This window comes from Oryzias latipes, chromosome 17 (assembly GCF_002234675.1).
Source record: "Oryzias latipes chromosome 17, ASM223467v1".
Taxonomy (NCBI): domain Eukaryota; kingdom Metazoa; phylum Chordata; class Actinopteri; order Beloniformes; family Adrianichthyidae; genus Oryzias; species Oryzias latipes.
In genome coordinates this window covers 21,290,162-21,306,737 of record NC_019875.2, presented here as the reverse complement: position 1 = coordinate 21,306,737, position 16,576 = coordinate 21,290,162, and the positions used below count along the sequence as shown (strand labels likewise).

Here is a 16,576-nt window from a genome sequence, read left to right as displayed (position 1 = left end):
ACTTCCACTTTTCATTGCTTCGAGGAAATCCCGCAGAACTTGAATGCAACACCAAACACCAACAAACACTTTGTAACATTCAGATTTTCCTCAGAGAAACGGCTGTACCCACTAGATTAAACAAACTGCCATCCTCTTAACATTGCTGACATTCATTCCTACTGAGGGAGACCCTGGGTGGCTGCAGAACCTAGAGAGACATAAATCTGTGCCGTCTGGCTCCTAACATAATGTCAAGCTACAGACTGAACTTCAAACAGGGACTTTCAACATGTCTGCAGGGCTGATGAAGGGAAATTGTGTGATGTTACAAACACTTTCGGACTTCACTAAATCTTCAGGAGGTGGTATCACAACCTATCTTTACTCTGCGATTTGCTTTTTTCCACTTCAGGCTTTATTTCTCCACAGAATTATTTCCCTCGCATACCAAAAAGTGGAGTGCACCACTTGAACGACAAATATGAGCAAATCTATACACAGTTCTATAAATATCTATGAAATTATGTTTGTATTCTATAAATGTATTGCATGTAATTGTAATGTATTGGATGTAAATGCAAATTTAAGTAATTGTATTCTATAAATATCTCTGAAATTATGTTTGAATTCTGAAAGGTACCATCTGCTTAAAGTGAAAAGTTAATGATCCAAAATCTTTTATCTTGCCATAAGGCACAGTTCTTTCCTTAGTCTTTCTTCATACTCTGAAATCTTTCAACAGGAACTCCTGTGATTGGCGCCTCCCTAATGAATCATGTTCCCACTCCCACATATTCCTTCTCCTTATGCATAAACCCGCTCTTCTCTAGAAATGAAGAATTTCCAAACAAAAACTCCCCTGCACTTTCTTTCTCAGGAAATACACAAGTGAACTTGGGAACTGAAAGAGAACGGGTAAATATGATAATAGACTAAGCGCGCAATTAAAATTCAGACTTCACAAGGTTTCCACAGAAGTTCTTATATTTCTGTTTTAACACCTTAAAATCCATGGTGCCCTGAGGGAGGACTATTAGCGCGGGAGTGATGGAGTACTGCTTTAAGGCAAAACCTGCACACACACAGACAGCCACACACAAACATATTTACACACACACACACACACACACACACACACCCACACACACACAGACAGAAGGCTTCAGCAGTGCCATCTATAACCCTCTCAGGGGGTAGTGCTGGCTGATTCACAACCCCACCACTAATGAAACTGAATCAAAGTCTGCCTGGATATGATGCACTGCTGCTGCCTCACTTGTTTAAGAGCCAAGCCACTTGCACAAGTGTGATGACATGTGTCACACCCACAGAAGTCGAACACAAGCGGATCATTTTTTTAATGCTTGCCTCATGAACCAGTAATTTTATCAGAAAAATACCATTTAAGCTCCATACTCTCCATTTTATGCCAAAGATATCTATCTAAAGTGAACACTTTGGAGCCACTTTTATCACACCAGTCCAACAAAAACAGTTATGTACTGCTCTGAGCGTTAGTGAGAACTACATAAAAGTGATAAACAGGTGGGAAGATGAAAAAAAAAAGAGTAGGCTGTCATAGATAAAGGCTTTCTGAGACTAAATGAAAATGAAAACAAGGGGTGATGGAAAGCGAGAGCGAAAGATAAATAGCAAGAGAAACGAAGGTCAGCAGCTGACAAAACAGGAGGATAAAGTTAAAAATGAGAGCTTTTTCTATCCCAGGATGGGCCACACAAACACACACTCCCACCCCGGTCCTTAGACTAAACACAACACTGTGAGAAAAGGTGCTGCAGACGGCACACAGTCACATTGGAGGTGTCTGTGACACATGCAAAAACAAAGTGTTTAAAAATAGAAAGCAGCATCTATCCTATTATTATACGTAAGCACGGGAAAAAGAGGGATAGCTTATCCTGTCGCTCTTAGCTGGGTCTCTCCTGAACAGAAGCAGCCACAAACACATCAAAAATGATGTACACGGGGGTATCCTAGCTGGAGAGCTGAGACTGTGCGACTGATAGGAGAATTAAGGGCAGTAGAAGATGAGCAGAATAAAGGAGACCCAAGATGTAGATACTATCCAGAGAATGAGACATCACAGAATCTATAATGAGGAGGTTAACAGCAGCAGCACAGCTGATCTTATTAATGTACAAATTATAAGGACAAAAAGCATACTCACCGTCACTTTTTTACCCACGGGCAATGTATATCTGTGCAGAAACTTTCACAAAGAGTGCATCCTGGATACACTAGTTCATCCACAAGTACAAGGTCTCCCAATATAACCAGCAAAGACACAGTACGCTTGGCAGAAAACACAAGAGAACATGCTGCTTACAGCAAAATGTCCAGCAGCGTCTCTGGTGTCTCGGCCCTTAGTCAGTCCGTACTCATGGCTAAAAGCACCCAAACCAAAAACAAAACTTCTTCAGTCGCCTGCCATCGATAAGGAAACCCCAAGAAGTCACGACAAGGAGGCGAGGCAGAAACAAGCAGCCTCTAAGTCACGTCAGACTCTTTACTCAGAGAGCTGCCTGCTTTTCTCTCCTCTTCCTCATCCCTCCCCTTTTCCCTCCCTGGAGCTTATCTGCCCTAAGGCTATCACTTCTCCTTTAACACCACCCCCCCCAACACACACACACCTACTTATGCTCCATTGAGTGTTTCCAAGGTAGCACCGCTACGACGTTCTCTGGTTAGTAGCGTGTACACACTCTTTCAGCCCCACTCCAGTTTCAGTTCCACTTTCCGAGAGCGAGCGGCGCAGCAGCGAGGGGGGGGGGGGCAGAGAGGGACATGTAGACCTGAAAGCCGATCCCCTCTGATCTCATCAAGTAAAGTTACCAACAGCAACCAGACCAGCCGGCAGCTGGGAGAAACTCCCGGTTCACCTCCCTCCCCTGTCAAATAACCCCCGTTCTCACAAAGAGCTCACACAGGGCCAGCCAACCAAACCGGCCCACCCCTCCCCCTCCACTAGAAGCACACGCATGTGCACGTACACACACTCTCCTACACGTGCCACAAATACTGCTCAAGCAGAGCATGTGAACAGTTAAGGCATCAAAGCAATAAAGGTCAGTCACATCGATGACCTCGGCGTAGCACTCACCTTCCAGTAGGTCATTGCTGCAATAATGGCTGGTGGAAGTGGAATGTAGTTCCACCTTGCAGGGCCACCATAGTAGATCAAATCTAAATGTAGATTTGTTAATCAACAAAAAGGGCCCAATGATCCAATGCACTTTTACATACAACCAATAATAACTGGAAAGGTCCCATTTCTATGCCTCAGACTGTCAGAAGCACCATTCAAGGAGAAAAAAGTCTTCTTTGTACTTAATTTTTTCTAGAGATGCGGGTCGAGACTCATTAACCTACTTTGCTTTCATTTTGTCCACAGTTCTGTCAGTACTTGAAAAACTCATATGGTTTGGGACCAAATGAGAAGATACCATTAACAACCATGGGGGCACTGAGACTATAAGGAGTCGTTTGACTGATGCATCTATGGCTACGTTCACACTGTAGGCTGAAACGATCCAATTCTGATTTTTTTTGCCCCTATGCAACCTGTATCTGATCTTTTCATGACAGTCTGAACGATACAGATCCGATCTTTTCAAATGGGATCCAGGCCACTTGGGTATGTGGTCCTGAATTCGATACGTTTCCGATCTTTTAAAATACGACCTCCGTCTGACCGGCCAGGCCACATGTATCCGACCCCTACGTCATCGATACACAAACGTCATAATTCTGCGTTGAAGTAGGCGGGAACGAGAACATAAACATCAACCATGGCGGACGATGCTGCTGAGACCAGTCAGTGGAAGGGAAGGGAGGTCACCGATTTGATTAATATTTGGGGTGACAGCTCTATTTAGGCCAAACTCCAGGGCTCTTATCGCAACCGGGCGGTTTTTAAAAAATTTCCAGTGAAATGGCCGAGCGTGGTGTTGAACTTTTCCTGCGATTACTTTTTTTCCTTTCCGACCATGGTCAGAAGTGCGGAGGAGACCTTCTCCAGGGCTGAAGGTGGATCCTCCTTCGGGGTTCACTTCCCCGTTTGGACCCTCAGATTCTCCAGAGCAGGTTAATAAAGAGTCAATGGTAGTTCTTCTGGGTTATACCTTCTTTTATTACCGTTATCCTTCCTTCGTAACACACAACAATATTTTTCACCAAGTCTGGGTTTGCAACAGCGTTTGCAAACTAACCGTACTTTATGGTCAAATATTCTCTGCCATGTGACAAATGGTGGGCTAACAATAGAATCTAAATTGGAAAATGGGAACAAGTTACTTTGAACTAACACTGGTGGTAACTGGTGATGCAGAACATCTGGAACAAGTCTAAACAAGCACTAAAACATGGGTCTGTTGGTCACTTAGGAGTTGTGAAGTTTTGTGCGGGATCAATAGCTTCATTCCCCCCAAAGGGCAGTTAACAGAATACAAAAAGGCACATAGAAAATCACACAAGTCTGAGAGCGATAATAGTGCAAATGTTTAAAGACAACAGATTTATATGTGTACAGAGACCATACATGAGCTATAAAAAGCTTTTATTTAAATGAGGCGGGTCGATTTTAGTGCTGAAGCTTATTTGGGCATGGGGCTGGGCCAAACCAAATGATACAGGTGCATATTTGAATATAGGATTTCTTACAGGGATAGACCATATATACTACATACTAAAAAGCTTTTTCATAATATTTTTCTTTGTTCATTTTTCACATTATAAGGAGTTCTGTTTGAGTTCTAACCTGTTCCCTTAAGCTTTAATAGGTGTCTGCTCTTTTCTGGCATTATGATGTACATTTTCACTCTACTGCATAGATTGCCTCCTAGGTGATTTGAGGATCACTTATCAGTTTCTCCCCTACAATTTCTTTAGTAAATTAGATGGTAAAACCTGAAAGTGAATTTAAAGAACTGCAATGTGATAGGTGAAAGAAATCCCACATTACACAATGTCTTGGGATATTTCAAAATTTCCCTCAAGCAAACTCATTGTACAACTTAATGTCTAAAAAGAAAAACAACGCAAGACAGGATTCTGTCAGAGAAATCATTCAGAGAAAAACCAAAGAGCCCACTTCCTCTGTGAATCTGCTTTTCTCGAAACTCCAGTGGCAACCAGGGAACTAAATTCCCCATAAAACCATGTTCTACTGAACCGCTTTAGCATTTTTGCATCAGTCATTCAAGTGTGACCTAAAGGAAGAAAGTTATCGTACAGTAATTCATGGTTTGTCGGACCTTTGTTCTCAGACATCTACAATTACAACAAGAAAAGCTTTAGTAGCTGCTCAATCTACAACTTGAGACACATTATAGCAATGGCCCAATATTTTTTAGAACATGTTTTTTCAATGAAGATAGGTATAAGAATTGAACAAGTAGCAGGTTGAATTTTAAAGAGAAAAACAACAATTGTTATCAGAATTTTCTAAAAAGTGCTGTTAAGGTTCAAAGTGATGATGATGTAACATTATAGGACGTGAGCCTTCTGATCAATGGTTTGAAGTCATTGACACCCGACTTATTATCTAGCAAAGCTCGTCATACTTAATGATTTTCTTACTCCTTTAGATCATTGGCCAGTTTAATCAATTAACTTTTTTTATTTACAATAATCTAGCATTGTACTTAAATGCTCTTTTAACATTTATGTGTCTATATGCATATGTTTTTGACAATGCCAATTATTAAAAAGCAAAACAAGAAGGAATTGTTGGTTTTGGTTTCAGTGGGTTGGAGTGAAAATAGGTTTTTAAAAGAAATGCAGAAGAAATGCTCAGGTGACTGTGAGAAACGTCTCAATATAAAGTGACCTTTCAGAGCTAAAGTTGAACTTTGCTACAGAGTCAGAAGAGCAAAACATGCTGGCATGTTCTATAAGACATCAGACCACATCAGTCACTCCTCACTTCTCCACATAATCGATTTTTTTCTGGTATTCTCTGATTCGATTGTTGAAATCAGTCACATTACAGGAAATAGACACACAAGTGACGAAGGATGGATATTGTTCATGTTGAAAAAAAGAATCTTGTTGATTCTGATCTCCTGTTTAAGCCAAATGTGATGTACATTTTCCTTTTTACATCCAATAAAAAGAAATACATTTACCAACCATTCAAACATTAATATAGCAAATTGTGGTTCGATCTGTGAATCAAGTGATTTTAATTTTTGAATCAAATCAGATTGGCACCAAAGTAACGACCCACAGCCTTACTACATTGTCCTTGGATGTGAATTTGTGTGGTTCTCTGTTTACTTGTGTTGGAACTGGCAAACCTAGTGTTCCCTGCCTTCACCCATTAGTAGCTGGGATAGGCTCCAGCAACCCTATGATCACAAAAGGGATACAGGATGAATAATTCTAACATGTGATGTACATATGTCATATTTTCAATCATAAATGACAAAACACTGACAAAAAAGCATTTACCTCCCTCATAAAGTTAGGTTAAGGATAGGAGCATCTGTGCAAACACCTTGGCAGGTAGAGATCTCTTGAAGCAGACATGTGGGTTAAATGCATTTCCATTGCCTCAATCAGGAACACGCTGCTATTGCATGTGCACACACGAATACCTCAGCCTCCAAAATTACTTTTCGTCATTCAAAGCAATGTGGGTCAATGGTTTTAAATGTAAGAAGCTCTGGCAGGCTTATAGTGATACTCGCCCTCACCTCCCTTAAGGTAGGAGGGAGCTTTAAAATTTGCAAATAAAACAAAAGACCATATTCGCAAAGGCACACCACGGAAATGCAAAGTGCGAGCAGATTAAGGGGTTTTCAAATTAAACTGCTTATTAAATTGCAGTCAACTTGACACTAGCATTCTGTAATCTTGTTTGGTGCAGAAATACACATCCTTCACTAAATTTAATTAGTTCTCGCTTCATCTAACTGACAAGAATTATGTTGCAATTGGCACATTTACTGTGAAAAAAGCCTGGTTGGAGGTGGAATTAAGGGATCAACTTTAAATAAATTGCCACAGGACAGGTAATAGTCAAATAAATTACTGTATCTCCCTGTAAAGCCGTTATTTAACTACCACTAATTTCAACTTTAATTAAGAAAAAGAGGGAAATCTGCAGCCCTGCCATGCCAATTCTGTTGGATTTCAGGCTTTCCAAAGCTTTACTTCAACCCAGAGATCACAAAAAGTGATTATGTTGTCAGAAAAAAACATCCTGTATGCAAAGCCTGTCTAATTGTTTATTTATGTTCATGTTTAAAGATTAATGAGGCCTTATCTTAGAATAGTTAAACAACTTTTAGTGGTGATTCACAGGGAAACTACTTGTTTTTAATACATTTTCATGAGCAAATGCAAAAAATTCTATAATTGTTCTGCTATAGGAAAAGGGCTTTATAATTTTTGACACCCTGCAAATAAACAAAGGACAGCAAGTGATATAAAGCTTTCTAACTGTGAGCTGTGGAACATCCCCCATCTTCTCTGCTGGACCCTCCTGTAAATTGCCCTCTGATTTTCTGCCTCAAGGCACATCCACACTTAAGGGACCCTATGGGGGTTTGGGGGAAACGTGTCTATATGCATGAGTTAATCTGCAGGACAATGGGTGTTACGTCCCCACCCCATACACTGGGTATTAGCTCTACAGGCCTCACAGCTGAGCATCCTCCTAACAAAAAAACCTCGGCATGTGTGTGCGCCCTCTTCAATACATGTGTCACAAACAAAGCCACCCAAATGTCCACAGCGCCCGGGGGAGAGAGGCAGGGTGGATGGATGGAAGATAACTAACATGAGGCAGAAAAGTAATGGGCGAAGCAGGGTAAAAGGTAAGAACAATTAGAGGGGAGGAAAGCTTAAATATAATAAAAAGGTATTACCAGTACAGATGGCAGAGCGAAAGAGTGAAAAGAGATGTAAGTTTGGTCTGAATAACAAACAGAATATTGGGCGTACACTTCTTTCTTCATTTTTTGCTAAAAAAACTCAGCTTTTATTTGCTTATTTTTTATAAATGATCCAAATAGATCAGGAATAAAAGCCAACAACTACCTTCATTTAACCTTTTCTTATTTTTTTACTGTTCAGTTTGATAGTATTTTTTTTTCTAATTTTTTATTTTAACTATGATTTTATTGTGATGGTGCTTTTTGGCAAGGTCTCCCTTGAAAAAAAAAAGAGATCTTATCTCATGGGACTTCCTGGTAAAATAAAGGTAAAAAAATAAATAAAACTAACTTTAGCTCAAACAAGAAACAGCTTAACCGATTAATGCGCATTAAAAGTGCCAGCACTATTAGATTATTTTTCTGTTAAGCACTAAATTGAAGTTACAATCATAAATTTTGGGCTTTTTCTTTAAATGTTCAGAGAAATATTTGATTCCATCTGTGTGCAAAATAAAATTCGAAATTATGACGAATAGAGAATGGATCAAGCAGTTTGTACAATGGCCTAAATGCATATAATACAGCATTGAAATTTTAAGATTTTGGTTGGGAAATCAAACACAAATGTTCAAGTTTTAGTGCAAAAATTGAACTATAGCTTAGACTCTGCCAGCTATAGGTTCTTCAAACCACATAAAACAAAAACGCCCACCCAAAAATCTGTTTTTTTAATGTAAATGTATTACATGTACACATTTCTAACAGTTTTGAATGTTTATGAATTTTTTAAAAATAAGAAAACTATAAAAAATATATGCATTCATGTTTGTCAATAATAAGTGTCAGTATTAGACCAGCATATCCACTCTGTTTAGTAGAACTTGTTGGTACCTCGACAGTGAAAACTTTTATATGCAGATGTTTTCTTCTGTGTGACACACATAAACCAAGCTATTGTGCAACATGTTACATTTTTTTAAATAAAAACTGATCTCTCTGGTATAATGTAAGTAAGAACTTCAAAATGTGATCAAATCTCCTATTCTTCATATCAAATTATTTCCCTTTTTTTGCATGTGATGGTATTTATTAGGAAGAGCCGTATGAGAACATAAGCTTTCAAATGTCCACAGAAACCCACTGGCACTCTCCTTCTCTCTGTATTGCACACATCAATACAGATACTGACCGTCTGAGTAGCAGGTAGTCATCAATTCCGCTCTAGCTGCACAATCAATGGGAGTAAATGGAGGCAGCAGGAGGGACAGACAGTGATCTGCAGCCTTCATTTCCCCTCCCAGTATCTCTCCGTTCCTCCATTAAAACATCCTTTCAATGTCTTCCACTTTAGGAAAGCTCACTTAATGAGTCACAATCAGACTTTGTCTGGCACTCATGCAGCTTTCTCCCTCTTTCAATATCCTCAGTTTCAAGAATACAGACAGATATCATGACTGCACAACATCATCAAAATTTCAAACCCCATTAAGCCAGAGCTTTTATCAGTCAATTCATTGGTTTCTATGCCTGAGTGTTAATTAGACTTAACTTTGGTTTTGTTTTCTTTTTTTTCTGTCCAGCAACATGATTGAATGACTTGCAGTATTTAAGGACTTAAGAGGCAGTTCTACCTGATCAGTTCCACCAGCAGCTCAGGCCCTCTCATTTAACAAACCTTCTCTCTCTTTGAGTTCTTGTTTTTTGGGCTATATTGTTAGTTGAGTTCTGTATGGGTCGGAATAAGCAGAATCCATTGTGTGGCTGCTTCCTAACGTCCCCCCATCTTTTGTTTCTCATTGCCAGACCTGCCTACGCTTTTGCTGCTATGTTTTGCTATTGGAATTCAAGTTTTCTTCATTGGGTGACTGCATGTGGGGTGCAAACATGTTATATTTCTTTGAGTCATCTAGACCAGTTGTGCAGTCACGATATCTGTCAGTATTTTTGCAACTAAAGCTCCCAACCTTTTTCAGATCGCAGACCGGTTTAATGGCAGAAAATATTTCCACGGACCGGTCTGTGTGAGGCTCAAGTGTTTTTGTTTTTTTTTAATCATCCAGTTTCCCTCAAATTTAAAGCTACTTTCAGACCCTCCACGGCAACGCACGTTCAAGTGACAGCTTCCAATGAAAAGTCTATGCAAACGCGTGTATATGCGCCTTTTCGGGTCCTCTAGTTAAAACTTCACAAGTCGCTCCGCAAGTTTCTGACTGTTTTCGGGCTCTACGTAGAGATTTGAACTACTTTGACATTTTACACTAAGTCTCTTCCAACTGTAGGTGGTGAACATGCGTTAGTATCAGGTAGTGACAGTCCAGTGTTAATCCCATATGCTAAGCACGCGTTAAAGCGCGTGTAAACATAGCATTATGGGTAAGGTTTATCGATAATGCGATCAATGTGAGTCAGCAAATTCTGACGCAGAGGAAAGCAGCATTTCATATCAGCTTCACGTCGTCATGCAACACTCTGCCTATATGTTACACATTACTAATGTAAAGTGTTGCACAACGGCGCCAAGTCATAAAGACCTCAATACAATAAAGTGTTGCATAGTAGTGCAAGGCTTCTTTTCTCGGCTTCAGGCTGACATGGCATTAATTTTGTAAACGGTTGAAGAGTTATGGTAGTCGAAAGAATGTCGCCAGGACTCCCTTGGAAAAGAGATTCTTAATCTCAATGGGACAATTTCTGGGTAAATAAAGATTAAATAAAAATAAAAAAAGTCAACACTGGCTCCAAATCTAAATGTCCGTTCACATCCCCCCATCCCTTCATTCTTTTTCTCCACCTGCTTCGCCCAGTTCAGGGTCTCGTAGGCGGTTAGAGGAGTGATGGGTCAGAGTTCAACCCAGCTGTCATTTGCCCAAAGGTGCGATACACAGTGGAAAGCTTTTTATTTTAAGTGTGCTGTATATCTTTCATGGCACAAGAGTCAGACTCACTGTCCTCCTCACTTTCTCATTTCTAGCCTCCAGTCCATCCCTCAAAAGGCTCATTTCCACCCTCTCTTCCATCTCTTTGTTCTCCACATCTTCTCCTTCATCTTTGCTCAACAATTTATCAATCTGGCACCTCCCTTGTCACCCCCTCCCCTTTTGATACCCTCCCATATTCCTTTATTCTTTGGCCTCCCTCCTTCCCCACCTTCAACAGCTGCTGGTCTGCGTCTGTCACTGCTGACCCCTCTTTGCCACGCGCCAAGCCCTCCCCACAGAGTCCCACGGAGACCCTAAACCGTTAACAGAGGCACACAAGCACAATTAAGCACAGACTGGTCTGTGATAGATTGCTGTCTCTGTCCCAGCAGAATGAAAAAGAACACAAAATTAGCGTCTGATTGCAGACTTTCATTCCACCACCTTTTATCTTCTGTTAATTAAAAGTCTAATTAAGGCTGAAAAACGACACACACGGTCAGCTTGGACAGAGGACACTCACTTTTAAGACGTACATAAACTTTTCAACCTGCATAGAAAGCTGTTTTTTTTTTTTTTTTGCCAATTCAAAATTACTGAATTCCGCGGTGCAATCCAGTTTAATAGGCCTGAGTATTAATGCCAGACGAGCAAATCAATGCAAGAAACTCCTTTACATTTAAATAGATTTATTTATTACATGAACTTTGTGAAGTAAAGTAAAAAACTTTTTTTCTTTTCAGAAATTAAGCTCAACTATTCCAATTAATATTCTCATTCCTCAATAAAGGGAACATATTTTCACATGGCATTATGGATTCAAATCCACCCTTCAGGTGCAGCATCCACACTGAATAACAGAGACCATCTCATTAAAACAGCCCACTAAAGAAACCTGCAGGACTGACCCTGAAACATCTCACAGATCAACCACAGGGTCCCCATGGCGACGACACTGCGATGAACTTTGCAACACATCCGCACACCGCGCAGGAGGCTGGCAAAGAGGCCAAATCATTGACCCGACCTACAAATTCCTTATTTCCCAATAGCAACCCAGAACAAGCCAGGTTATCAGAACCCCCACCCTGCAACTCACAAAACTCAACAGTTTCAGCCGTAACTGCAGAATCTCAGACTCCAGAACATTCCTTTGTGGATGCGGCGAGAGGTCACAGCTTTTTCGCCTTTGTAAAGGTCTGCTATCAGTCTACTATAGCCCACATCCGCTGAAAAGTTAGGACAGCAAGGATTTTCACAGCGCTGTGTGCAACTGAGATTCCCAAGAGACTTTCCAACACCATGGATGCTGTGATGTGAATACAAAGTAAAAAATACAAAAAAAGTCACTTCTCTTGGGATTTGGGACTCTGGTTTTAAACTATAAAAAACTACAAAGTACATGTTTTGCACTGTAAATTTCAGCTCTCACAATATTCCTACACCTAAATGTAAAATATTTCATTCTGATAAATAAAATAACTAACAATTTTGCAAAGTAGTTAAAAAAAAAGAAAAAGCCTCAGATTCAAAAATGTCTAAAAGGGTAGTTTTACAAGAAGTTGCCAAAGTAAAATAGAGCAAATGTAATATCACAGAAGAGATAAACAATCACTTACAAAAAATAGGTAGAAACTAAAGGGAATATTTATTGACAGAGGCTGAGTCACTACATTAGCTAAAAAAAATTAAGGTGTGTTTGTCTGAATGATGTAAAAAAGCAGCAATGAACTGAAATAATGTGATGTAAAAATTTGGCAAAGCAACAACAATTAATTGCTAAAAAGCTCCAGTCCGCTATCAGTATTTATGCAATTCTCTAAGTGTGTTTTCAATTGAGAATAGGCTTATTTTTTGGTAAAGGAATATTAAAAAACAAATTGTTTTTTTTTGTGATGGCTGTGGGGGCCGTGGTGCAGAGGTGGAGCGGTTCACATCCGATCAGAAGATTGCAACTTCAGTTCCAGCCCTGTCTGCCCATATGTTAAAGTGCCATTGGGTAAAACACTAAACTCCAGATTGCTCCTGGGGGGTTATAAGTTGGCTCCAGTCTTAGGCAGTAGAGGCCCTATCAGTGTGTTAAATCTGTGTGCATGGGTGAATGTACTTTGGTCCTTCTAATGCTACGATCACCCCGGGCATGTGTGTTCAAGTCGCATGTGTGTTCAAGAACATGCAAAAAGCACAGATATGGTGCTCACACGGGACTGTTGCCATGCGATACTAGTGCGTGTCTTCCACCTAGCTGGAAGATCAGAACAGTTCAGGCTAAACAATGTACGAGTCAGTCTTTAAAAAAACAAAACAATGTTGATTTTCTAAAAAAAATGCAGGTTTTCTTTTATCAAAAAATATTGTGACTGCCACACCATGAAACATGAAATTGAGTCTGTTTATCTTTTTACAAAGGCCCATTTCTATAGATCTCACAATCTAATATTCATGTTCATTTTCTGTGATATTAGACCATGGCAAAAGTTTTGTGTCCATAACATCAAACAACCTACTGCAAACCTGACTGCAAGATAAGCTTCAAGATTTTTATGGTTGATGTTAGTCTATGCTTCTTTTTTCATCTTCGCCATGATACACCAGCAGGTTTATCCATGAGAAATTAGCTCATCTATCTATCTTTTAACGTCAAGGGCTGACAGCTCTGTAGATAACAGACTCAAATCTTACCAGAATCACCTACACATGTCCAGAGTTGCAGAGGCATCAGTCAGTGTCTGTGTCTGCACCTCACACAGTTAAGTTCTCACTTCAAGCCCATGAGCTTACAGACACCATTACTAACAGTTGTTTTCATTGCTAAATCTGTGTAGGACATTTACCTAAGACATTTTCAACTGAAACAACCAGTGTTGTGAAATCTGAGGTTCAGTTTCAAAACAACAACAAAAAAAGCAGGTCAGAATTACGCAGACAGACAATCAGATTAAGAAATGAGGAGATGGGTAATCTTTGGAGACAGTGATAAATTATCTAAACACAGATGCACGTGTGCATGCAGGCATTGAGGGAAAATCAGAAGTAAGAAGAACAGTTTTGTCTTTCACTACCTAACTGAGGTGATAAGACAGTTTTAAGTCAAAATCAAGTCCAATTTGGTCATGAACTTCAAGAACTCTTTGTTACTTAGCTTTTGATCAATAGAACAAGGGTACATCAAATGTTTTTAGGCATTTTGTTCACAAATTGAAGACTTATTTTATGATTAGTGGAGAAATAAAACATCCATGATAGGTATATAAAACTCCCAGACCCCATTAATTCATAATTTTAACATTAACATACTAGAATTAAGAATAACAACCATATGTTGCCATGTATCCATTTTTATACTTTAACTGATATTCCAGCTGAATTCATAACAGTTGATAATTCTACACATCAATACTCAGTCACTATCACCAAAAACAACAAACATGGTAAACGAAGTACCTGTTTTCTGCAGTGAAACTCCTCAATACTTCTCTTCCTTACTTTACAAAAATTATATCCAAAGAATATCTCCACTGTTTCAATGAATATTTGATTTTTCCCATGAAATGTTCAGCCGAGATCTATTTAAAAGTTTAACATTTTCTGTTTCAAAGACAAATCTTTCAATTTTTTAAAGTCTGCACATTAAACGGAGGGATATAGGGGGCAAAATGTTTCCATCCATCTTCTATTCCCACTCCATCATGTGTCATTGAGACTGCTGGAACCTATTCCAGCCACTTTGGGGTGAAGGTTGGTTACGCCCTGGACAATTTGCTTAACCCATTGCCAACCCGTAGTCATACACATGCATGCTCACAATCAACCGATAAAAAATATTTCTGGACTGTGGGAGGAAGCTGTATAGTGTCCATAGAAAACCCACACATGCACAGGAAGAACATGCAAACTCCACACAGACAAGGTCTATCTGAGATTCAAACTGAGGGCTCCTTGCTGTGAGGCAACATTGCTAGCTACAACTTGCATATTTATGACTGTTTTCATACCTTTTAATGTAATATTTATCTATAGCGCTACCTATGATGATTCACACCCCTTGGGATTAAATGCTTCAAGGGAGTACCGTACTTCATTTAGCTACCTAATAGAGCATCACAACTATGTTCAATTTAAAATTAAAAAAAGTGACATGACTTGTTAAGGATGGTTGTTGGAGTAGCTCAACAGTTTAACTCTAGCACAGATGACTACAGATTGTCTGGAGAGAGTAGGTCCCAACAAAAACTGTATTTAGGATGAAGATTAAATTATCAAAATGCAATTACTCCATTTTCTGGACCATAAAGTGCTCTTAACATTCTTTCATTTTCTCAATAATTGACAGTGTGCCCTAAAATCCAGTGAACTTTTTGTATGTGTTCTGGTTGTTCTTACTGACTCCAACCGATTTTCTGTGGTGGACAGTGCAAAAATAAAGCTTATAATGGTTTAGTACGGCTTTGGTAAACTACAAAGTCACACCGCCTTATGGACTATTATCACTACTGTGGTCAGGGGCCTGGCAGAGTGATAAGTCCTCTGCTTCAACACAAGGAACTAAAAAACTGCAAAGTTTGACTTATCTTTCGTGTTGTAGTCTTTGTAAATGCTGGCCCATCCAGGGATTCTGGGTAGTGTAGTCATACCACGCCATATAACTTGTTTGATTGCTTAATGCACCCTATAATGCGGTGCCCCTAATGGTCCAAAATATGTGGTACAAAGATGTAATGTTGAAGCTTAAAAAGCCATTATTTGAGGCTCTGCATGTTGGTTGTGCAACAAAAAGCATTTAAAGAAGTTTGCTAACACATGGACACGTCTTAATTTAGAAAAATAAAGAGAACATTTTTCATCAGAATTGGTACGATTGTTACCATTTAGGTAACAATTAGCATTTGGCAAGCAGTAACGTTTAAACTCTCTACAACTAATATATTTGAACTGAGAGACACTTTGTTGCACAGAGGAGTTCAGCTGGGCAGGAGAAGAAACAAACAGGTGACAGCCGTTCTGCTAAGGAAAAGCTGACCATAGATATGGAGACTATTCTCCGGATACAGATGCACAGCCAGCATTTCCTCAACCCACATCATCTTGGCAGCTTTTAGTAGATACATTTCCTCTAGACAGACTTGAAGGGAGCACCATGCCGCTACACTAATCCACTTTGGGATTAGCAACTCCGTGCAGGCAAGAGTCACACTTCATCTGTCCGTCTGTCTATTTATGTCATGACCGCTTCAAAACTTTTGACTCATTTTGTTTTGTTACTTCTACATTCTTGAAAGCAGCACAGCAACATTAGGCTAGTTAATAAGTTTCTCAGGTATGAAATTATACATTTTGTTTCAGTTAATTAATGTCACTTTTCTATTTATCCAACTGTTTCTGGTCTGGTTGGCTTTGACCAGGCCTGCTTGTTCCTGGTCCTTGAGTTCTCCCACCCTTCCTGTTTTCCCATCTCTCTCTGCACTGCCGGCTGCTGATTACCTGGACGAGGTGTACTCATTCAATTACAATGTTGAGACATTTGATTGAGCTAATCAGACGCTAGCAGGGCTTGGAAGTCTGGAAAACCATTTGGGTGGTAGACCAGGAATGAGGTGCCCAGGTTTTGACAATTATTTGAACAATGACTACCATGTGGCCAAATACTTATTGAACTGCAGGTGAAATGTTGTTATTCACAGAGGCATTACTTAGGAACCCAGTAGAGGACCTAAATAATAGGTGGATTCAGGAAAGTTCACCGTCAGCCAAATTGGTAAACAGTAAGCTAAGAAG

At 39.7% G+C, this 16,576-nt stretch overlaps 1 protein-coding gene across 4 annotated transcripts in view; it reads right to left on the bottom strand.

Annotated features, from left to right (window-relative positions):
• LOC101156850 (SPRY domain-containing SOCS box protein 4) overlaps positions 1 to 16,576 on the bottom strand; it is a 78,585-nt gene that overhangs the window by 40,674 nt on the left and 21,335 nt on the right. Inside the window, exon 1 of one of the 4 annotated variants that reach the window (XM_020710977.2) lies at positions 2,638 to 2,972. The exons of 2 other annotated variants lie outside the window; for them this stretch is intronic. The gene's annotated coding sequence lies outside the window, so the exon portion shown is untranslated. Of the gene's footprint in view, positions 1 to 2,170; positions 2,608 to 2,637; positions 2,973 to 16,576 lie in introns of those variants that run through there. One more of the 4 variants, XM_011486647.3, reaches the window with a different exon arrangement.